Source organism: Sciurus carolinensis, chromosome X (genome assembly GCF_902686445.1).
Source record: "Sciurus carolinensis chromosome X, mSciCar1.2, whole genome shotgun sequence".
NCBI classification, from domain to species: Eukaryota; Metazoa; Chordata; class Mammalia; order Rodentia; family Sciuridae; genus Sciurus; species Sciurus carolinensis.
Genome location: NC_062232.1, coordinates 83,841,832 through 83,866,797, shown reverse-complemented (window position 1 = coordinate 83,866,797; position 24,966 = coordinate 83,841,832). Strand labels below are relative to the sequence as shown.

Sequence of the window (24,966 nt, the reverse complement as noted above, 5' to 3'; positions counted from 1 at the left end):
TCCTCATTGTCATAAGGTATTATATGTACTCTTAATTTTCGTTGTTGAAAATATCATAAGTTGAAAATGGATTTAACATACCCAATCTATGGAACATAGCTTACCAACACAGTACATTGTAGAGAATCAGGTGTTTACCCTTGTGATTGATACCAGTGATGAGAATCAGGGCCCAGTTCAGTTTCCCCAGATGTGAAGATTGAACACCTGAGAAACACTGAGGCAAGTGTAGAAAGCAAGTTTTATTTAAAGACTAGAGCAGAGACAGACTTCTCCTGGGAGGAAGAAGGGGATCCAGAGCTGGTATCTGCGGGAAGGGGTGAATCTTGTATTTTTATAGTTTCCAGGTTTCTTCTCATGCTCCCTTCTATCCCACCTATGAGGCAAAAAGGTGGGAAAGGGGGCAATCCAGGGGTACCTCTTCCTATTTTCCATTGTCTGCCCAGAAAAGCAGAAAGGGAGCGGCCCAGGGGATACTCATTAACAATTCCTTGCTGGGATGAACAGTCCCTCTAGAGGCAGGTGACTCTAACTGCATGTGAGGGGAGGGGGATATATCTTGAAGGTATTAATATTTCAATCCCCCAGAGGCAGGTGACTTTGACCTCAAGTGTGTGGGGGGGATCGTGTCCTGAAGGTATTAACATTCCCTTCCCTTTGAGTTAGCTTCCATCTTGCAGACCCAACCCATCTATCTACATTAATTGCCTGGCCTCTGTCCTTGCTTCACGATTGTGTGACTAAATGGGAGCTTAAGTTTACTGCCACTGCCCAGTATCACAAGAGAGTATTATACTGCATTTTGATAGCCCAGGAAAAGATCCAACTTCAAAACACAGTTTGTACTGAATGCATAGCCCTCTTGCACCATTATAAAGTAAAAAAAATCATTAAGTTTAACCATTGTAAGCCAGGGACCATCTGTATTTGTTTCATAGTTCACAATATAGTTATCTATTAGGGCTATTTTGGTGTTTTCCAGTTTATGGTATCATGAATAATGGTATAATGAAAGTTGGATAGACCCTTATTTTCATTTCTTTTGGGCAGGTAATAAAGAATGACATTTCTGATAGGGTATATGTATTTTTTCTTTTGCCCAGTACATCCTGCCAAGCAGTTTTTCAAATAGGTTGTTTCAAATTGTATTCCCACCAACTTTGTACAAGTGAAACTCCACTTTCTCCACATTCTTGCAAACACTTGGTATTTTCTATCTTTTTCCATTTTGATGTTCTAGGTAGCATATGGCAACATCTCATGGTGGACTTAGTAATTCCTTTGAATTTTAATTAAAAGAAGATTCATCAATTTATAGGTAATCCTTTTTATCAATTTGTGGTTTAACCTTGTAATTTCTAAAACACGAGCAAATGTGTTTACATTAGATTTCTCCTATTTCAAAGTATAAAAATCAATGTACTCTAGATTGGTAGATTCCAATAGAATTCCCACAGAGATGAAAATATTCTGTGTCTACATTGTCCAACACACTGGGTTCTCTAACAGCATACCTTGTAGGTTATTTATTATAAGTAAACCTGAGCCTGTAACATAGAGATAGTGGAGTTATGAATGACAAATAAAGATGGAGAAAAAAAAGAAATAAATGTACTCTGTGTCAAATATTTATAAGGTATTGACCATGTAATGCTGATAGCTCCTAATAAGGTAGATATTGTGGCTGATATCCATTGCATAGTTGAAAAAATGAGGAACAGAGATAATAATGGCTTTGCCCAAGACTGCACAGTTAGGGAGTGGGATAGCTTAAAATTGTACCCAATACGTGATACTCCAGAGCCTGAGTACCTCTCAAAAATTTGTTGTTAAGTGAAATATGTAGTCTACAAAAACAAACATTTTAGAAGGACATTGAATTTAATACTCGTATGTTGGTACATCCATGCAGAATAACTGCCTCTACTTACAAAAAGTGGTTTATGACCTTGATGAGATCACATTCATTGCAGTCCCAGTGTCAGCAGCCCTAGTGCAGTGGAATAAGGAGTCAATGGAAAGTGAAGAATGTTAACAGGGAATAGAATAAAATACATGGAAAAGTATAAAATACTCTGGAACATTGAAGAAGAAGAAGAGAGAGAAAGGATCTCACAGTAGAGGTGAGATCCTTTGGCTAAATGGAGATTAAAAAATCTTCATTTCCTTGTTACTGGAGCAAGTTTAAAAGTAAAAGTGAAGGAGCCATTTCATCCCAGGTTAACCTTTGAAGTTGGTCATATATTCATTTCTCTTCTTACCTCCTTATTTTTACTTTATGAGATGCCCTTGGTAGAATAGCATGGATTATGAGCTCAGTACAAAACTTTCAGTTATTAGTGAATGAAAGAACAAACAACTATATGTTAAGGAAATTCTATTAATTATTGGATTTGTGTAAGGAAGCAGGTATCTGAAACCCTGATGCATTGGGGCCAGATAATGTATCATCTGAGGACCCTGCACTGGTGATGAGGGTCCAGGTCAGAATTTTCTACACAAATGTTAACATAGTCAGGAATAATCATTAGGCAGACACCATGCCTTGCTTCCCTGATGTGATCTGTCACTGAGATCCCCACACGAGTTCAAAGGCATTCCTGTCTTTCCATCGTGGGAAACTGGATTTGGGACTGCTCAGAGAGAGGCACAATGTGAAACAGCTCTTTTGAGCTGATGAAACACCAAAAAGGAGAGCATCTTCCGTCACTAAAACTTTGAACTCATGGTGTATCAGAGAGAGAGATATTTGCTTCCTTCATCTAGAGGAAGGGTAAACAATGAGCAGTGAATTTTTACAATGGTTACCTTAGGCCTAAGTCTGAACCTCAGGTCGTTTTGTGGCATTTGCTTAACAGAAATGGATATCCAAATATGTTTCTGATGAACTTTACCTCTTTTGTGATATGTTATTATTAAATAAGAAATTCTCTTATTCTTGAAGGTGGGCTTCATTATGATTTTGTCAAGTCTGTGCATGGATTTATGTGTCTATATAAATTTCTGAAGATTTCATCAATTTTTTTCTTAAAGAGATTTCCAAGGGTAATTTTCACAATCTATGATTTTCAAACTACCTTGGAAGTTTGAGCCTCTACTGCAGTCACGTTAATGAAGATACTGAGAGGCTGTTGACATAAACCACTCCGTAAAGAAAGGCTTGTGAGCTGGCTTAGTGAGTATTCATTCCAAACAAGGCACATTTATTTACTTTGGAGAAGTGTTTCTTAAAGAAGGTATCCTGAAGACACTGTCTCTTGCTACAGGGTCCCTTCAAAAGGAAGTCACTTTCTTTAGGCACACAGACAGGACTCCTTCAGCAGACAGCAGAAAGTTATGCATTGCAATCCTTCAACTTCGTGACTATCCCAAAACAGCACTCAGTTGGATGAGACTGTCCAGTTCTGGGGTTCATTTAGAAGGGCAACTTACTAGCAAATCTAAGTCAATATTCTCCAATATTACTTTTATAAGAAATCAAGTCAATATATTGCTTCTCTTATTCTTCAATCACATTGCTTAGTTTGTTAAAACTCCCACTATGAGTAGGAACATATTTTGGGGGCCTTTTAAAGATCCTGTTACCAAGCTTGATCCTTCTCCCTGAGGCTAATCCAAAAATGAGGACAAGGTTTGGAGAAAAATAAGTTTTTTTGCTTTGCTAGCAAAGGAGAAGCACAGGGAACTCCTGTCTTAAATGCTGTGATTCTCTCAGGGGAAACAGAGGGCTTTTTAACTGGTGATTCAAAGGCTACTTTCCAACTGTGTTCAGTCAAGGGTGATAATTCACTTGTAACATTGAGAGGTAGCCATTTCTTAGAACTTCTGGTACCAGACCTGAAGTCTGGATTCCTTCATTCTTGTGTTGCATGAGCTTAAGGACAGATAACTGGGCCTAGAACAGGAAGGTTAATCGTCCTTCCCTCATGGTTAGGGAGAGGGAGAAAAGAAAGGAATAAAAAAAAAAAAAACTTGTGTCAGTTTTAAAATAAGCCACAATGACAGAGCAGAAAGGGTTACATTCAGAGCATGAAGTAGACTCCTATCACAATCCAAGTACTGGGAAGTAAGTCTATAGGAAAAACTGAGAGGCTAAGGACACAAATAAAGAGGAATAGAGCTTTGATCCTATTATAATAATCACCCTTGAGAGTAGAGCAGAATGAGCATTCTGAAGGTCAGCCTCTTACCAAAATTATTGAAGGGAGAGGATCTGGACTGAGCAACACCTTTTTTTTCTTCCAAACTTATGAATTAGGACATATGGATATGCAAAGACTTTTCAGATGTGAGCGACAGGTCTGTGCATAGTGGTAGCCATAGAAACCTGATGACATTATGGTGACCATGACAACTTTTTAATGGAGGCTGATATGATCTGGTTTGAGAAAAGGGTCCCACTTCTAGGTGTTTGGTCCCAGTGAGGGTGTGGGTACCCTGTCCATGGGAGCTGAACTTCCCTGGGGTGTGGGGAGAGGAAGAGATCCCAGACCCAAGTCACCTCATTCTAACTGGGACTCAATGCCCCCTGTCTCAAGAGGGAGAGGGATGTGGGAACTTCCTGTTCCCAACGAGTGTGGTGTCCTGCTCCAGGGTGTCCTGGACCTACTTTCCATGTAAAGGGGCAATGGAGGATAAGACAGGGAATGACCCTATGTGACCCAGCTTCTCCTTTGTAAAATTAGAGTAAGAATGCTCACACATGGGATTGATAGGACCTTCAGGGGTAACACTTGCTCAAATAATTATCAGTGATCCCTGTGTATCTTTCTCTTGAATGTTGAAACATGCCATTGGTTATATGTTCTCCCTAGCAATTTGAGATTTTGGTATGCATTCTAAAATGGTCACCATTATATATCCTATAATGAAATTTATTAAGTCAGAATTATGTCAAGTGTAGTTAAACATGTCGGAATGTCAGGTTTGGTTTCTCTTATGTGTATAATTTATTTAAAAAGTTGATCTGAATGCAGAATAGTGATCACTAGAGAGTTGCAAAGTGGGGAAAGAGGATGGATAAAAGGGAGGGTGGTGATGATCATGTATGCTGTATGTATGTAGTGAAATATTGTGGTAACCCCATCAACATATACAATTAATACATATTAATAAAGATAAAATTTAAAAAGAATTCTGTATTTTCAAAAAATAATAATTACCTTATAGTTTGCTATATTATGATGATACCCAGTCACGTCCCCTAAAATAACTCTATAGACCTAAACATCATTAGCATTTTCCAAGACTTAACATTTTTAGTTCTGTGGTATCCAGTCTCCCCACCCCTCTACTGCCCCGGTCTCAGGCAAACACAGAAATTCAATAAATTATAAATTAGATTTCATGACCTACAAATTTATTTAAATGCAATCATACAAATGGGGTTGTTTGTTTTCAGCACAGTCCAGCTTCTTTCATTCACTCTAATTATCCATTTTTTATATGTCAGTACTTCATTCTTTTTTTAATTGCTGAATAGTGTTCTGGCATATGACTATCCCACACTTTTTTTTAATACCAGGGATTAAACCCAGGGGAACTTAACCACTGAGTCACATCCCCAGCCCTTTTTGTATTTTATTTTGAGACAGGGTCTCACTAAGTTGCTTAGGGCCTCACTAAGTTGCGGAGGCTGGCTTTGAAGTTGCAATTCTACTGCCTCAGCCTCCCAAGCCCCTGGGATTACAGGTATGCACCATCATACCCAGCTATCCACAAATTTTATTATCCATTTACTTGTTGATAGACTTTTGAATTATTTCCATTTTTAGGCTCTTGTAGGTAAAGATTTTGTGAACATTAGTGATTCTTTTCATGGAAATATGCAATATTTCCCTAGGGTTTATACTTAGGTATTCAAAGACTGGATCATATGGTAAATGTAAGATTTACTTTGTAAGAAACCATAAAATTGTTTTGAAGGAGTTGTACCATTTTTATTGCCACCAGCAGTATTTGAGAATTTCATCCTCCAAAAATGTTCCAGTAGTTGTTATAGCCAGTTGTTTAAGTTTTGGTCATTCTCCTGAAATTTAATATCTCATTGTAGCTTTTATTTACATTTTTTAATGATTAATAATGTTGAGTATTTTTCACTTGTTTATTTCACATTTGCATATCTTCTTTAGTGGAGTCTGTTTTCAAATCCTTTCCCAATTTGTTTATTGGATTGTCAGTTTTCTTATTGTTTGTTCAAAGTTTCCTATAATCTGGCCAGGCACAGTGGTCCACTTCTGTAGTCCCAGTGGCTTGAGAGGCTGAGGCAGGAGGATAACAACTTCAACCAGCCTTAGCAACTTAGCGAGGTCCTAAGCAACTTAGCGAGTCCCTATCTCTAAATAAAAGGGCTGAGGATATGCCTCAGTGGTTAAGCATCCCTGGGTTCAATCCCTGGTACCCCCCAAAATAATAATTTTTTCTATGATCTGGATGCAAGTCCTTTACCAAATATACGATTTTTCAAATGTTTTCTCCCAACCAGGGCCTTATCTTTTTTCTTTTTTCAACCATGTATTTGGAAGAGTCAAAATTTTTAACTTTGAGGAAGTTGTCAATTTCTTTTACTTATGGATTGTGGTTTGGGTGTTTCATATATGAACTCTTTTCCTAACCCTTGTCCAGCATGACAAGGGTTTTCTCTTGTCTATGATTTTTTTTTTTTTTTGCTCAAAGTTGTATAGCTTTAAGTCTTATGGTTAGACCTGTTATCTATATTGAGTTGACACTTACATCACAGGTTGTATTTGTGAATGTAGATATCCACGTGTCCCAGCACAATTTCTTGAAAAGACTATCCTTTTTGAATGTCATGACTTTGTGCCTTTGTCAAAAATCAATTGTCAATATTACTATATGTCAATTTCTCAATTCTTTATTCCTTTCTTCTGACTGAATTTTTTTTATGTTGATGCCAGCATCACTCTTTGAATTCCTGCAGGTTTATAAGGAGTGTTGAAATCAGATAGTTTGCCCCCTTGCGTTTTTATTTTTTACAGTTCCTTCATATTCTACATCCTTTGCATTTCCACATGAAATTTAGGCTCAGCCAGTCAATTTCTTTAAAAGAAAATGTCTGTTGGTCTTTTTTCAGTTTGAGGAGAATAGACATCTTTACAATAATGAGTCATCAAATTTATGAATATGGTATGTCATTCTATTTAGATTTGTTATCTCTCAGTGATGTTTAGTAATGTTCAGTCTGCAGGTATTATATATCAGTAAGAAGATATTCCTAATTATTTCATACTTACTGATGCTATTATATATAACATTTTAAATTATAATTTTCATGTATTTTATTATCACTGAGATGTCAGCAGCAAAATTTTTGACAGTAATTGTTAAGTAATCTATGACATTAATGTCTCAGGATACTTACTGTGTAGTTGCTTATGTCACCTTTTGATGTTATTGTGAATGTATTGAAACTAGGGAGAAAAATATCCTAGAGCTAAGTCAACAGATCACTTCCAGAAGAATCCATTTCTAAAAGAGTTTAGTTGCTTTCAGTTACATATGTGTGACCAAAACTAATTGTGTTTAATCATGTGGTTTCTTTTCTTTATCCCCCAGCAATCTATCTCCATGAATTCCTGGGAATTTGAGTGATAATGGTGCAGGGGAAGATAACATGTATATATGTAGGTTTGTATGTATACATGAATATGTATTTTGCTGATAATTTGGGGTGTTCTTATTGTGAGGGGACCTGCATGAAGTTAATCACTGTGCATCATATTAGCCCCAGTTGGTTCCTAGAACATATTACAAACAAGATCAGGGTGGTGGTTATTTTCTTCCAGCTTTCCTTGTTTAGCATCGTTACCACAGACTCAATGACTGCTGTAGGTTTGGTACAAACTGAGCATCCATTTATGATTCTTACCTTAATCATTTACTACAATGACAAACATTGCTCTTCTGATACTGTTATTTGTTCTACAATAATTACTTGGAATTTTTATACAAAGCTTTCACTTTTCCCTTGTTTATGTGTTTATTAATATATTAGTATAACTCAGAGATTCACATTTTTCTCAAAAATTTACTCTCTGTTATTCTCTTTTCATATTTAGATGCTGAAATTGCTGTAGAATTGACCAGCAGAAGCACCTTCAAGTTGACCTCAGTATCTATTTTTGATAACTCCCTAGAATTCCTTGAGAATGTACTTTGATCTCTGAGCCTTATCATCTCCACATCTGTAGAAAGGAAGTCATGATGCCTATCTCAAAGCATTGCTTTGAGGACTGGAAGAGAAAAAGCCTGAAAATAACAACCTATGGTGTCTAAAAGGCCTTCAACAAAATGTTAGTTCCCCATTCTAACTTTACTTCATTCTGTCAGTGAGATACCTCTCACATTAACATGATACCATAACTACAGAGAGAATACCTGTAAATATAGCAGCAAGCAATGATAAGCCCATGTTTCCATTATGAGTGAGCTACAGTGTCTCTGCTATGTGTGGGAGGGTTGTGGGATAAATCTGGGGAAAAAAACTGGGTGGGGATAGGCAAGACATCATCCCCCTATCGCTTGCATTTCATGTTCTTTCCCACCCTCTTACTTTCCTCTATTCCACTTGCTTTTTAAAAAAAATCCCTAGTTTAACATCAGAGAAGCATGTGGACTATGCATCCTAGAAAGAGGAATACCATTAACAATTTCTCTATTGCTTTTCACTTCATGATTATTGCAGTCTCTGCAGACAGCCAACTAAAGCTGCATTTCATAAAATGTTATAAAATGATGATGTTCTAATTCTGATTTATTTTACATTCATCAGTTGGAATTATGTAAAAGAAACTTCCCCTCATCAACTACTTGGATATACTGAGGTATGGTAAGTTGCATACAGGAAGGGTAGGGTGTATATTTAATTCTTTTTCAGTATCTCTACTTTTTTCTAGTTTCCCTAGGACCCTTCAAAGAGAAACATTGAGTTCGTTTTGTTTGTGTTTTGCTTTTTGGTAGAATGTCTTTGTGAACTCATAGGTGTTCTTGTATTTGGTGTACTTTAATACCCTGTGAGCATTAACCTTTTTGGTGTTCTTTGTCTAGTGGCAGCTTCTTCAGCTTGACTTTTGCATCTTTTCAACATATTCTTTGGTATGATATTTTGGTCCATACTGGTCTAGTACAATCCAGACTCTACACTTAGAATCAGATATTTCTCAAGGGGAACTCACTTTTTAAAAAGAGGATGAAGTTTTAGAGGATTCAGTCTGAGTGCTAGAGTATCTCATTGATACTTTGATGCTCATTGTTTCTATCCTTTTAAGTATATGAATCCACTAAATATGTATTCTATTTTTTAGAGAATAGACATCATCCACTTCCATCCTGGGCTACTTCTCTGTTGTTATTTTAATATGCCACTATAAAAATATAACCAAATACAATATGTAAATTATTTCTCTCCCCTGTTTATAGCTAGAATGTTGCATATTATACACCAACACTGTCCAGTAAATATTTCTGTGGACATGAAAATGTTCTGCATCATCACATATGGTAGCTAGTAGCTGGTGATGTATGGTGAAGGTTAATGAAGAGCTGAGTTTGCAATTTAAATTTGATCAATTTTAAATTACCAACTGTAGCTATTGGCTCCTACATTGGAAAGTGACAGCTAGCACTTCTTTCTGCACCTTTGTTTTTCACTTAACAATCTATCCCAGAGATGGCTCCATAGCAGTATCGTTAGAGTCTTCACTGCTTCTTATGATTACATAGTAACACTGAATATTGATGTACCTTAGGTTACTCAATCAGTTCCCACTTAGTGGTCAACTGTGATGTTTCCAGTCTTCTGCTGTTCCTCTAGGAAGAATTTTGTGTTATACCATTTGTCTTTTCATACCGTTTCTTTGGTATCAATCTTAGAAGAGATAGTGCTGGTTTCTAGAATAAATGCCTGCATAATTTTTCCCATGTAATTTTACTAGACAGTATCAAATCCCCTCCAGAGGTGTTGTTCCATTTGATATTACCACCAACAATGCCTAAAAGTGCCTATGTCCTTACAGTTTCTAAGAAGAACTGAAGGAATACTAACATCATGTAAGAAATTTGTGAAAATTATTCCATTAGTAAGAATGATTAGATGTTTGGACTGGGGCCTAGTTCTGTGCTTGTTTTTGAGAATTCAATCTTTATTATTTTCTGTCTCTGTGGCTCTAGGTCATTGCTGCCAACTAGGAGAGGGGGTCTTGCATGAATCAAAACTCCACATTTCATCAGAAGATTCAATAGGAGGAACCTCCCTCCCAGGGAAAAGAGGTAATTATGCAGTTCAGAAATCCACTACTCTGACTTAGCAAAAGGTTAAAGGAAAAAAGATGTAGATCTCTATCCGTGAGAAGAACTGAGACTATAATTGATTACACACAAGGGTTTCCTCATCCTTTACTCTCTGTGAGTGAGGTACCATGGGGAGAAGGTTGCCCATTAGCACTAGGTTCCTCAATTTCCCACAGTTCCATGTCTCCCCATTCAGCCATATAATTTCCTGTTTAGGGCCTCCTAGAATGGAGTTTGAGGTCATATACCATGGGCTGGGCAGCAACATCCATGTTTCTCCCTGTGGACATTTCCAGTTGTGCAAGGGTAATGTGGGATGCACATACAGAATTGGATTGACAGTGCCTGGAAGGCAATAATAAGTAAATTAAATGTAAGCAAATTAATTACATGTAGATGTAGGAGTAAGTAGGAAATGAAACTAAGTATATGACATTTCATTCCTCTTATTCACATATGAGTTTTTCAAAGACAGTTGCAGTTTCAGTGTACTATTTCTTTAGTCATCAGCTTTGAGGAAAAAATATCTTCTGATTATAAAAATTATGCCTTTTCATTGAAAAAAAAATGACCTGTAGAAAATGGAGCATGATACCAGTTGGGTGAAGAAGATGCCTGAATTCCTTTGTATAGTCCAAAACTTTCTGGACTTTTCTACATACCAGTGGCAATCCTACTATCTTCATGTCTACTCTGGGACCTTTCTTCCCTGGGACTGTAAGTGCAGGCCCTATGTGAACTGAGTAAAAAACCAAATAAGATAGTATATGAGTACTTACTACAAAGAAGTTTGAGACACAAGAAACAGATACCCCCACAGATACACTGTCAAATAATTGTTTTATGCTTCTTTTAAACATAAAGCAATATACCATGAACATGTTTCCAAATCAATGAATATATGAGCATCATGTTTATAATCAATTCACAACTAGGTTTTCAACATTTTATACAAAAAGGATCCTGTATATAAAATACTAGAAAATATACCTTCATAAAAGTAACAAATCTTCAGTCAGTACCTACACACCAAATTATTGATTTTTAATGTGCTATTTTCACTGAGTATATGAACATGATACTTCATCAACAACTGTTTTTCTGCACTTCATTTTGTAACCCAGTTTACACATTTTCCTCATCTACAAAATTTTTTCTTCATAACTTTGTCACATTATTTGTTAATTTCTTTTGTTATTTAAGATGTATCAAACATAACAAAAATTATGGTAGAAGTTAAAAATACTCTGCTTCTCATTCTGTTCTCACCATTTAATCCTCCATATTAGAATCTCTTTAATTTATTGGTATATGTTCTCCAAATGTTTTCTCTTATTTAGCCTACTAACATATTTAGTTATCATATAATCCTCAAAAACCATGTTGATTTATATATTCCATTGTATCAAGAGTTTATAATTTATATTATAGTTTACAATTTGTATGACTAAATATGATTCATTTTTTATTGCATGTTTTATTATGCCTCTGAGTGGTTTTCAGGATTGTTTTTATGTTTATTGTCTCTTGAAGTATTTGGGCAATCTGTATTTTTTAAGAGTATTTTATACATTGGAAGTATAAAATCTGATTGAATATGGGTTGAGAATAACTTCTCCCAAATTTTCACTCTTATATATTTTAATGACTTTTGGTGTGAAAGGAATTTCTTTTTTTGTGATGCTGGGGATTGAACCCAGGGCCTTAGGCATTCTAGGTAAGTCTTCAACTACTGAACTATATCCTTTGTCCAATGTCTTTTAGCATTTAAAACATACTTTAAAAAGGTGTCTTGATGTTTCTTATTGGAGAGGGCAGCATTTAAAAATATTGATAATTATCACTGTGGTTTGAAATCTTGGGAAAACGTTCTGTTATACAGTGGTAAGTTCTCCTTCAATATCTTGTCTTCCTTCCTGAGCCTAACAAACATTCCTCATACTGAAAATGAGTATCTTTTCTGTGATTAGAACTATAAATGCTTAAATTTCCCTGCCATTGTATTATTTTGTGTAATTGCAATACCAATAGGGGCATATTATAGTTAAAAATAAATAACATAGGAAGAGAAATAAAATAATATTACCCTAAAACAGACCATACAAATTGAAGTCTTGATAATGTCTTTATCTCTATAACATTTTCATAGAAAATTTCTCATGCAGTTATTTGTGCAGAGATGTATGCATTTATATGTTTTTATTCAAAAGATAAATTTTGGGGTTGCAGCTCAGTGGCAGAGTGCTTGTCTAGCATGTCTGAGGCACTGTGGCTTGATCCTTAGCACCACATAAAAATAAACACAAAAAATAAAGGCATGCTGTCCATCTGCAACTACAAAAATTTTTTTTTACAAAAATTTTTTAAAAAAGAAAAGTCTCATTCTAAAAATTTAAAATAAAAGTTTTGTAACCTGCAAGTCTTACTAAGAGCATATTTCAAAGGTCATTGAATGTGAATAAATATAAATCTATGTTTATAAAAACAGTAAAAATACTAATGGCCAATAAAGATAGAAAAAAAATAAATAAAAATAGGTAGAATGTAATGTACAAATATTTTTAAGGTATTGAGTTGTTTAATGCTCACAGCACCCTTACAATACTGCTAATATTGCTAACATCCTTTTTATACATGAATAACTGAGGACATAATATGGACATTGCCTAAGACTGCACAGTTAGGGAAAAGGACAGCTCGGATTTGAGCCATGTATGTTGTGCTTCAGAGCCTGGGAAACTGTCAAATAAATATGTCCTTTGAGTGAACAAGCAGTCTGCATAAACATGCATATTTTAGGTCATTAAAAGTATTTCTCAGTATATTTATTGACACAAACAATTGGACCTAGTGACAAAAAAATAGTTTGTGACCTTGGAAAACCCTAATATTGCAATCCTGAGGACAGAAACCATAGTGCAGTAGGATGACTCAGTGGGAAGTAACAAATGTTAAAAGGAAATGTCTGAAACTTTTTCAGAACTTTAAATGGGAAAGGGAAGAAAGAGGCAGAATATTTATCTGGTGCAGGTATGGGTAAATGGGGCCAAGAGGGATTGTTGAAAACCTCCAATATCTTGAAACTAGAACAAGTATAAAATTTAAGTTGAAGGAGCCATCTAATCTCAGACTTAACCTTTAAAATCACCCATGTATTTGTCTTTTCATTTCCACATTAGAGCACATGAGATGCCTCCAGTGAAATAGTATGGGTTTTAAGCACAAGAGTTATTCTAATGAAACATGGAAAAATGTGTGTAAAAGAAATGCCAGTAACAATTGGATTGTTGTCTCTGTGAAAGACACAAAGGATGACTGAACAATGTGATAAGACTGGATAGTATGTGATCTGAGGACATTGTGACTGTGGGATGTCTCAAATTTTCCTCTAAATATATTATCATATTGAGCAGTCTAGGAACAGCTATTAGGCAAACTCACTAGTGTTATCTATCACCGAGTTTACCAGATGAGTTCAGACACACCTGTCTTCCCATTGTGGGGAACTGGAATTGGATCTGCTCAGGTGAATGATATGGAACCACTTTATAAGGTAATGAAAAATCCAAGAATATAGAAAAACTTCTGTTTCTAAAACTGACTTCAAGCCATCTGTGAGAGAGATTTGCTTCCATTGTCCAGCTCTCTGTGTTCTTATTAGCAGAAACACTGAGAAATGATTTCACAATGCTTACCTTAGTTAGCCCTAAGGCTTCTAGTGCTGTGTCCCCAACATTTTAAAGGACACTGAAGTCCTGCTCTATGCCATACTCTCTGGGCAAGTTTTCTTAGTTACCCTCAGGTCAGTCCTATTTAATGGATGACCAAGTCAAGGCTCACAAAGCCTAAGTCACAGTAGCAGGACTGAAATGAGGTTCCATCCTTTACTCTCCCTACAGGTCACAGAGCAGATTTTCTTCTAAGAAGATGGACTTTCAGGGCTTGAGAAATGGTCAGCTTAACTCCCCTGCTATTGTATGGGCCCAGTAGAACAAGCCCTCTCAGTGGTGAAAAGGAGAGAAGAGGCGAAATACCAATCTCTGTGCCAGGAGACTTGGGTGTAGGGCCACTTAAGGTGGTTGATCCCTGATGTGGTGAATGGGATCAGAAATAAGTTCAGCTGTTGCCATTGAAGCAAGTAAACTAGAGAGAAAATAATATGTACTGAAATAAACTTTGTGCTAATGCATTTTATATTTCACTCCTTTAATCCCAACATCTATTCAAGTTACCAATTATTAGCACCATTATTCAGATTATAGTACCAACTTTGAGGGAGTTTAAACAAATCAGAAATAACCTTGTTGTCTCCTGATCATCAGCTAGCCTTGAAAGTACTGTAAAGTTTTTTTTTTTTTTCCCAATTGACTTCATTCTTTCTCAGCTCTGAATAGTCTAATCTCCAGGGTTTCTATTAAATGTTCTCTGAGGTATTTTTAAACTTTTTAAAAATATAAGGTCTGTATAGTTTTTAAGTAATAATATTATTGGAATTTTAAAACATTCTAAAAGAAAAAATATACTAAGAATTGTGTGAAAATGAGGAAAAACGTTTGTGAACTCATATAGTGGCTCAATATCCATGATTTCAGAAGCACATTTACTAATAAATAAAGATCTTAGCACTTTCAATGGATAACTAATAGAAGATATATACCGACAAGAAACATTGAAATATGCCAAAAACCACAGTAACTGGTGAAATGTTAAGAAAAATTATGACAATATTAGGTGAAAGAGAATAGTTTCAATATAAACCAAATGCTGAGGTTGTACTTTTGGAAAAGACTCTGTGTGTGTGTTTGTGTGTGTGTGTGTGTGTGTGTGTGTGTGTATTCATGTACACTTTTCATAAAGTGGACACGTCTGAAGAGTATGCACCATTGTATGGCCAACAGACATTTTGGGGTCAGGGGGCTAGGAAGGAAACTAGTGAGAGATGCAGTTTAATTTTAATTTATAAACATATGGTTGTGTATCATTTGAAATATTGTATTGCAAGAAAAACATTTTCATAAAAATTTCACACAAAATACTAGGGGAATATAGACAAAAGTAATGTGCACATATATTCCTTAATTTAGAAGAGCATCTGTTGCATTCAATTTAGTGTGGAAACAGAAGGATTGCTCATAGAAAGTGAAAAATTTTAAAACTCTCTACTTAATAACACTAAGCCAAGCTCCAAACTCCCTCCCTCCTCCCTCCAGCTGCAGAGTCCCCTGGTCTGAGATTTTCAGAACTGCTGTTCTGAATCTAATCAAAAGGTGGCAATCATATGCACTTTCTTTTTAATGAAAACAAATACATTTTCTAGGGTATCCAATATCATGAACTGGTTTGTTTACAAAGATAGTAATTTTATTTGGAAAACTCCCATGAATATTAAAGTTCTAGTTGCTGTTGACCCTAAGTTTACATGCCATTCACTGATTTATCTCTTCTTCCTTAATGTACGTTAAGGTGTCCATACTGCAGAGGGGTTCCCTACCAGAGAGCAGGACCTTTACCCTCCATTACCCATATTTGCAGAGGCTTTCCAGACTTCCAACCTCCCTTCCAGTTATCCCTTCTCCAGAACATTGTGGGCACAACTGTTCAGACCCTGCTTTAGTGCCCCATCCTCTTGATCACCTCTTACCTGCACTGCACTGACTGATGCCCACTGGTGATTGCCAAGGTGCATTAGAGCTACCTGGTATTTTATTGTATGCATTACCTGTGTATGTGTTTTTCGCACCTCCCAGGTTTTTTTCAGATGCAATTAAAATCATTTTGTACATAAGTTTACAGCTGGGTTTTTAGAAGTGTTAGAGTCGATCTTTCTTATCCTCAGGGGATACATTCCAAGAATTTCTGGGTTCTCTGAAACTGGGGATAGTACCAAATTCTATATATACTATATGTTTTACTTTAGTATATACCTATAATAAAGTTTGCAAATTAGGCACAGTTTTAGAGATTGACAAAAATAATAAGAGAAATTATAACAATATACCATTATAAAACTTACATGAGTGTGCACTGTCTCTCAAAATATCTTAGTTCCTCATTGCACTTTAACAGTATACATGAGTGTGCACTGTCTCTCAAAATATCTTAGTTCCTCATTGCACTATAACAGTATTTTCAGGTCCAATTTGACTATCAATAACTGTAACCTGTGAAAGCAAAACCATGAATAAAGAGGAACTACTGTATTTTTTGGCTCCTTGTATACAGTTCTTTGCAGAGATGTTTGACAATGAAGGTACATTGATGCCACCTTGTGACAGTAGCATGAACTTCATCATGAACTGCTGAACAGGAAAGTGGGAGGGAGGGGCTGTGGCCAAGCCCACCAGAACCTTCTGGAAGTTCAGATGGAAAAGGGAGCATTCCCAATATACAGGGATTCTGAAGGCTTCAATCATAAAGTACAGACTATCATTATGATGAAAAGAAAGTTCTATGTGAGACGAATTTATTTAATTTTTATTTGTATCCTTTAAGACATCCTGATAGGTAGACTTATATAAGTAAAAATGGATCTGCCAGGAGTGGTATCGCACTCCTGTAATCCTAGCAACTTGGGAGGATGTGACAAGATGATTGCAAGTTCAAGGCCAGCCCCAGCAACTTAGTGAGGCACTCAGTAACTTAGTGAGACTCTGTCTCAAAATAAAAAATAAGAAGTACTGAAGATGTGACTCAGTGGTTCAGCACCCTTAAGTTAAATCTCCAGTGCAAAAAAAAAAACCCTGTACCATATATGAACTTTGCAATCTACTCTTGTCCTACTTATGATGACATTTCTATATAAATACATTTCTATAATTTTTCTATTACTTTACAACAAAATTTCATTTGTGTTTTCTTTTTTCTATCTATTGAGGCTTTCATTATATGTATGGAGACCCAAATAAATTTCATCGATACTGTAGTAATTTAGACACCTTGCCTTATTTTCTGTTACACACAATAGTGTACTTGACAATATTTCTCATATATATGCAGACATTTTAATGCATTTCTTATTATAAGTTCTTGAAAATGTTCTTCAAAACTATACAATTTGTTAACTCTTATATTAACACATTATATTCAAAATTCTATTGCTAATTTATATTCCTAATCTTGCAGTATGAAAGTGCTTTTTTTTCTATACATTGAAGATAATGAAGATAATGAAGATGGTTGCTTATCGCGTTCCCTCTGCCCGCAGAGAGAGACACGACAAACGTCTGAAGCTTTGGAAGTATATTGCGTACAGTCTTCCTTTCTTTCCTTCTTATCTATCCCTTTCTCTCGCTCTCTTTCCCTCTCCTGCACTTCACTCTTCTCCCGCTCGGCTCTCGCCTGCTCCGGCCGCTTCGTTTCTCCCGCTCGGCTCACGCCCGCTTGCACGCCTCTATTCCCAGCTTATACTCCTACTCTCAGTTTCTTCTCTCTTTTCTTTCTCTTGCTCTCTTTCCCTCCGCTTAACTCTCGCCTGCTCCGGTCGTTCCGCTTCTCCGCTTCTACCCCTACTCTCAGCCTCTTCTCTCAGCTTCTGCTCTCAGCTTCTGCTCTCAGCTTCTTCTCTCAGCTTCTGCCCTCAGCTTCTGCCCTCAGCTTCTGCCCTCAGCTTCTGCCCTCAGCTTCTGCCCTCAGCTTCTGCTCTCAGCTTCTGCTCCTACTCCCAGCTTCTTCTGCTACTCCCCCGCCCATCAAGCTTATATACACCTCAACCAATCAGGGGAGAGCACACGAGGTAAACGCGCGGACAGCTGCAGGTATAGAATAGGTAAACGAGGGGGGCATGCTCTAATCACATCGTTAACTAGCCAATCATTGGAATTCGCTGGTTGTTTACTGTATAGCTGGCCGCTTTTGGCTCAGTGCCAGGCGCCATCTTGACCGTGCTCAAGGCTGGGGGTCCCGGAAACCCCAACAGTTGCTTGCTAATCTGATAGACAAAATATCATCTCTCATCATGTTTTTTAAAAATTAAACATACTTCAATATTTCTGAGTAATAATATTTACAATATTGGCATAATTTTATTCCATTGTACAAAAGCACATATATCTTGCATCACTATAAAACTGTAAAATTTAGACAGTAAGGTAGTTTTTGTTTATTGAAATAGCCATTTATATAAATTTTTTGGTACTGTTAGGTGACAGACAGATGAGGATGGTGGGAACATGAGGTTAAAAGAGTAATTCCATAAAATGGGCCCACTGTGCTGACCCCCACAGGCCTTTTTGCCAAAAAACAATTTACCTGTAACCCTGCCTGGCCTAAATGGACATTACAACTCATATTTACTGCCTACCTAGGATTCTATCCTATGGTTGTGATATAATCAGTTTTCACAAATCTGTGTTATTCAGAGTGTTATTAATATTCCCTATTATCAACACTGTGGATGACACGTTTCTAATGTTTGTACACTGATAAAGTTCATAGCACAGTTCAGAGAACATTGTGCCTGAATAGTTACACTAGTGAACTGAATGTGCTCTCATTATCCCAAGCAAAGTGTTTTGGGAAAATTCTAGTATTGTGGTAACAGAACTTGAGTGTACCTGAGAGTATGTGTGCATGAGTGTGTGTACTCACAATTTCAGCACTTCCTTTTTTTTCCTCTATCCCTGCATAGCTTTGCTTCCCACTTGGTCATTTCTGTAGAATCAAGATCTGACTACCAACCCAAACAGAGCTGCATTTTTGGCAAACTCTGTGCTATTGTAAACACATAAGCTTGTCATACTTTACTCAAATATGCCTTTTGCAGTTGTCCACACCACCTGATCTTTTCAACTGTGTTCTGTAGAATCTCTGCTCATGGTTCCCCTGAGGTATGATCTTCATTTCTGTATTTCTATTATGTTATCTGTACCTGCTTCCTCATAAAAAATTGCTCTTTCATTTTGGATTATTTTGGATGCTTTCAATGATTTATCATGATATCCTACAATTCCTTTTCATTTGTCTCTAAGTTGATCTCTGTCGGTTTGCCGAAGATTGGAATTTTACAAGAATGCATGGAATAATTCCTGGGCTTCCCCTAAGTCTTCTGACCTGTGGGCAGAAAAATTTAATATCCAGGAAGTAGATAGATTAAAATGTAACTGGTGGTATTTTCAATTTGGATTTTCTCTATCATCTTCCAATAGAGAAATATTTTAAAGTAACAGAAAGAGCATAGAGGCCAAAGCAATTGAGTGACTACAGGGGTTAATGGTTGAATTATGCTCCAAAATGATATGTTGAAATCCTAACTCCTAGTACTTCAGAATGTGACCTTATTTGGAAATAAGTTCCTTGCAGATGTAATTATTAACTTGAGATGAGACCATACTAGAATATCAGGGCCCTTGAGGCAAGAAAACAAAGCCAAGAAATTTTGTCCACCAGGTTTTACCCACAATAGATGCCCTTTATCATGTTAAGGAAGTTCCTTTGTATTCCCTTGAAGGGTATTGAATGTTGCCAATTTTTTAATGCATCAATTAAGATGATGATGTGTTTTTTTAATTTTATTCCACAAATAAAATATATTGAATTATTTGATTTTTAGATGTTCTAGGGATATGGTGCTGGATTCAATTTGCTAATATTATTAAAGTATTTTCATGACTATATTCATATGGGATATTCATTTATAGGTTAATTTTCTTTTGTCACTTTTGTTCCATTTTTTAAATAAATGTAATACTGCTATCATTTTCCAAATGAATTTTTGAAATATTGATGGAGTTCTTTGGTGAAGCCATCTAAGCCTAGGTTTTCCTTTGTTGGAAGATTTATAATTACCAGTTCATTTTCATTATCTGTTAATGTCTTGTACAAACTATTTCTCATTGCATTAGTTATGATAATTTGTATTTTTCTGGGAGTTTGTCCATTTCATCAAAGTTGTCTAATTTATTGGCATAAAGTTGTTGATAGCATTCTGTTTTAGTCAGCTTTTGCACTGCTGTGACCAAAACACATGACAACAACAATAATTTTAGAGAAAGGTTTATTTGGCACTCGTGGTTTCAGAGGTCTCAGTTCATAGGTGGTTGACTCTATTCGTCTGTGCATAAAGTAAGGCGGAGCATCAGGGTAGAAGGATGTGATGGAGGAAAGCAGTTCAGGATATAATAATCAAGAAGTAGAGAGGGGGGCTGGGGAGATAGCTCAGTCAGTAGAGTGCTTACCTTGTAAGCACAAGGCCCTGGGTTCGATCCCCAGCAACCCCCCCCCAAAAAAAAAGTAGAGAGAAAACACCACTCATCAGGGACAAAACATAAAGCACACCCAAAGGGGGACACACCTCCTCCAACCACAGCCTGCCTGCCTACAGTTACCACCCAGTTAATCCTTATCAGCATTAATCTACATGGCAATATAAAAGAATGAATTATTGATTCTTGTAACAATTTCAACAGACCTCCTAGGGAATTATGTTATATGATAAAATGCAGATCCTAAAAGGTTATACATTGCATGACATTTTATATATATAATTCTTTTTAAAAAGTTGTCAACTAACAAATAAAATTGACCAAAAGTTGACTGCTTTTGAGAACAGTTTAGTGATTGCCCCAGATGAAGAAAGGGAAGAGAGGGACCTGAGAGAAGGGCTCCAACTATAAAAGGAGGATAGGAAGGACTCTTATAGTGATGAAATTTTTCTGTATCTTGACTTTATCTGTCAATTTGCTGTTTGTGATTTCTTTTTTGGCAGTGCTGGAGATTGAACCCAGGGCCTTATGTTTGTGAGACAAGCATTCTACCAACTGAGCTATATCCCCAGACCTGTTTGTGATATCGTACTATAGTTTTTCATGATGTTAACCATTGGGGAAAACTGGGTAAATAGTACATGAGATTTTTTTCTGTATTATTTCTTATAACTTAATGTACATTCATGATCATCTCTAAAAAAGTTTAATTTTACAAAAATCTTTTGGTGTCTGGAAGAAAAAAGTACATGACTCAAATACTCTTTTTCCCCCAAAAGCTTTCCTGTTTTCTGGTTGCTTAAAGAGTATCATAGTATATATTTCATAATCAGTCTCCATATGGATGCAAATAAAATCCCCTGAAAGAAAATCATATGGATCCAAGGATCTGTTTTTTAAAACCTTTTAAAACATTTAAAACATTTTTAATTTAATATTTAAAACATTTGAGATAGGGCCTTGCTATTTTACTGAAGTTGGTTTTGAACTTGTGATCCTCCTGCTTCAGCCTCTCAAGTCACTGGAATTATAGGCATGTGTCACCACACCTGGCTCTAGGATCTATTTTGACATTTAAGCATTATCAATGCAGATTCAGAACTAAAAGAAGAATTCAGATAATAGTTTGTACAAAAGAGAACCTACTTATTGCCCACTCCTGCCCACAGGGTGGTCAAGCTTTTATGACCCAGCTACATACATTCTGTGTTAAAAATGTGAATGAAAGGTTTAATAGAAACCCAAGACAAACAATATGAATGACTCACCAATATAATATTGGTCAAAAGAAACCTGGCACAAAAGAGCATACACAGTAAGATGTTCGTTATATAAAGTTCAAAATCAGGCGAAACTAACCAATGGCTTTAGATGTTTAGGATGGGCCAGTGGTGAGTGAAAAGGATCAAGAATGGCTTCTTGATTTGAATATAATATTATGTTTTGTGATCCTGTTCCTTTTTATTTATTTATTGGTTCTTTCTAGTTACATAGGACAGCAGAATTTGTTTTGAAAAGTATGGGATATATCTTATTCTAGAGTTTCATTAGTATGGATGTACATGATGGTGGGATTCACTGTGTTTTTTCATATATGTACATGGGAAATTGTTAAATTTATTCTTTCCTTTGCTTATTCCCTTTCCTGACCCACCATTTCCCATTGTCTAATCTATTACATTTCTATTCTTTCACTTGGCCCCTCCCCCACCTTATTGTGGTTTAGTTTCCACATTCCTGATTACAAAGATGTATTCATTTTGTGAAATATGATTGAGCTATACTACTATGATTTGACCACTTTTCTGTGTGTATTTTACACTTCAATAAAATTTATTCCAAAAATCCCTATAAAAAGAAATCTCTACTAAGTTTGTGATATTTTATTGGTGTGTTATTTTGTGTTGAGGATCCTAGAAACTTGAACTCAAATAGCTAACATTGAATGACAGGCATTTAAATTTTCTAGTAGTTATACAGCATATGAACTAAGAGAATTAATGTTAAGTTCTGGAGACACCTAAAGGAATGAAAAAAACCTATGCTGAGGACACACTTGCAAAGTGTTAATGTTTACTTCCTTTCCCTTTGTTTTTTCTTCTCCTACCCCTATTCCAGCAGGAAATTTAGGAGTTTGTGGTAGGGCTAGAAGTAGAAATGCTTTTAATTATTAAGTCATCCTTTTCTCTATTCCTCACTGAATAAATTAAGATAGGTTATCTCTGGACAGCAAGGGAAAACCTTGAATTCTTAGCAAAGATCTCCTAACCTGAAATGTGGGATTAAAGAGTAGGGTCACATGATCCAAAGACAATGCTAGAAAGGACAGTGTTTATCTCATTCCCAAAGTATGTGGTGAGATAATTATTGCAGGAGAATTCACAGGATTTGGTACTAGATAAACTCATCAGTAGTGACTAAGATCAGCTTGTTAGGAATGAGTCTCAGTTTCATTTAAAAACCTTCTCTGATGTCTTCAAACCCTATCATTTGGAAGCAATTGTGCTTCCCTCCATTTTTCCATAGCATCTCATTTGTTGCTATAAAAGATAAAATGTACTTTATATTGGGTGGCTAAGATGTATTTTCTACTCCCATGTCATGTGAATACGTGTACACTAGTGCAAACTTCTGTCTTTCATGCATACACTTATGTGTACGAGAAGTAATATGTGAATGAGTGTTTCAGATTATAACCTTTGAGGATTTAAATAGATAAGCCAAACCAATCATGATTAAAATTCCTATACAGATAAAATATTAGTGCATTTATGTTGATAATTATGTTCTTATATATTAATATACTTATTTTATTATGACACTGATAATAATGTATATAAATTTTGTCATTCTGCTCTTATTCCTGTAGAACATATGGTATAAAGAAGGATTCTGCACAACATATTCTGATGACTGAGAATAATGCATGGTGCTACCCTATTACACAGATGAGAATACTGATGAGAGAGACTTAGCCAAACTGTGAGAGTCAGTGATGATTCAGGCACTAATATAAAGACGTTTTGACTCTTCCTGTAGTGCGTTGACCAGTAGCTCAATTATGATTGGTTCTTTCATAAGACCTTCTCATACAGGGTGTTTTTATCTTTCAGGGCTCAAAGTTATTTATAGACGTGCAATTCACTCATTTTTCTGATATTAACCTAAAGCAAAAAAAAACAAATCGGACAGGAAAACACAATTATTAAATGGTAAGATCACTCAGCAGGCCTTCCAGGAAAATCACAAGAGTGGTTTCTATTTTGGGTCTGCTACTCTTTCAGCTACTAATTGATTTTGCCTCTCTGAGCTTCAGATTCATTGTCGATAAACTGAAGTTGGTGGACTGGGTAACCACTAAGATCATTACATCTCTTACAGTAATAAAGAAGATGAAGGACTTGGATATTAAGGCTTTTTTTATCTACAAGGTAAGTGAAAATTGTCTGGTAATAATAGATAGGAACCTTCTTCACCATGTGTTTGATGAGACTTAAGGCTGACCTAATGAACTCTCACATATGGCTCCAATGTTAGTCACAGATATTTTAATCATGTTGATAATAAATATAGGTATACCCTAATCATCCACCTGTAGAGAAAAATGGAGTCTTGTTTAAGAGTGCTTTCAAAAAGTGAAATCAGGGCAAGGAGTAAACAACTTACATGAGAAACTTAGTGGTCTGGCAGTGCCCCGTTCAAGGACAGGATCTGGAGACCAAACGTACTGATGACACTGAGCCCAGTGGCTCCAGACAATAACTTTATATGTTTATTCCAGTGTATTTAAGAGAGAGGAGAAGAACTCAAAGGTGACAAGACTGCTTTCTTTGTTTATGTATGCTGCGAAATGCCTGTGATGTCTTTCTGGTGCTGAGTTGGTATGCTACCTGGAATGGTTTTCCTTTTGTATATACTTTATATGTCTTAATAAATATTATCTTTTCTATGTGGCTTGTGGTAGTACATTAAGTGGATCGACCCATATAAATTATAAGTCTGTGCACAGCCACGGGAAATACGTTCCTGGATACCACCAAATCCCAATGTTAAAATAGGGTATGAAGTGAGGGGGGAAGTGATATCAGCTCTATGCCCTCGATGACAACTGCTGTACTGGGCACTTTAAATATGTTGTTTCCTTAGCTACTTACAATAATTCACTAATGTAAGAACCATTGCTCACACTTTATAAATGAGGAATGAGGCACAAATAGTTTAAGATCATTTTTAAGATAACTAATATAAGGCATAATAAGAATTCCAGCTCACATTTGCCTGACACACAAGCAGGTCACCACCACTGAGCTATATCACTGACCCACTTCCTCTCTCTACCAATCTTTCTCACAGATTGCATAAAACTAAAACAATTATATGAGTGTTTTTATTCAAGATGATATGATCATCCTGCTTTAATATGTAGAAAAACACTTCATATATAGTTTTGACTTTATCA

General features: G+C 36.1%; 1 long non-coding RNA gene across 3 annotated transcripts in view; it reads left to right on the top strand.

Annotated features, from left to right (window-relative positions):
- The window catches only part of LOC124972441 (uncharacterized), a 56,578-nt gene that overhangs the window by 6,413 nt on the left and 25,199 nt on the right, over positions 1-24,966 (top strand). For 2 of the 3 annotated variants that reach the window (XR_007106462.1, XR_007106461.1), the window contains exons 2-6: positions 7,576-7,647; positions 8,079-8,312; positions 8,792-8,843; positions 10,189-10,287; positions 23,889-23,938. This is a non-coding gene — a long non-coding RNA (uncharacterized LOC124972441). Of the gene's footprint in view, positions 1-7,575; positions 7,648-8,078; positions 8,313-8,791; positions 8,844-10,188; positions 10,288-23,888; positions 23,939-24,288; positions 24,328-24,966 lie in introns of those variants that run through there. The other variant, XR_007106463.1, reaches the window with a different exon arrangement.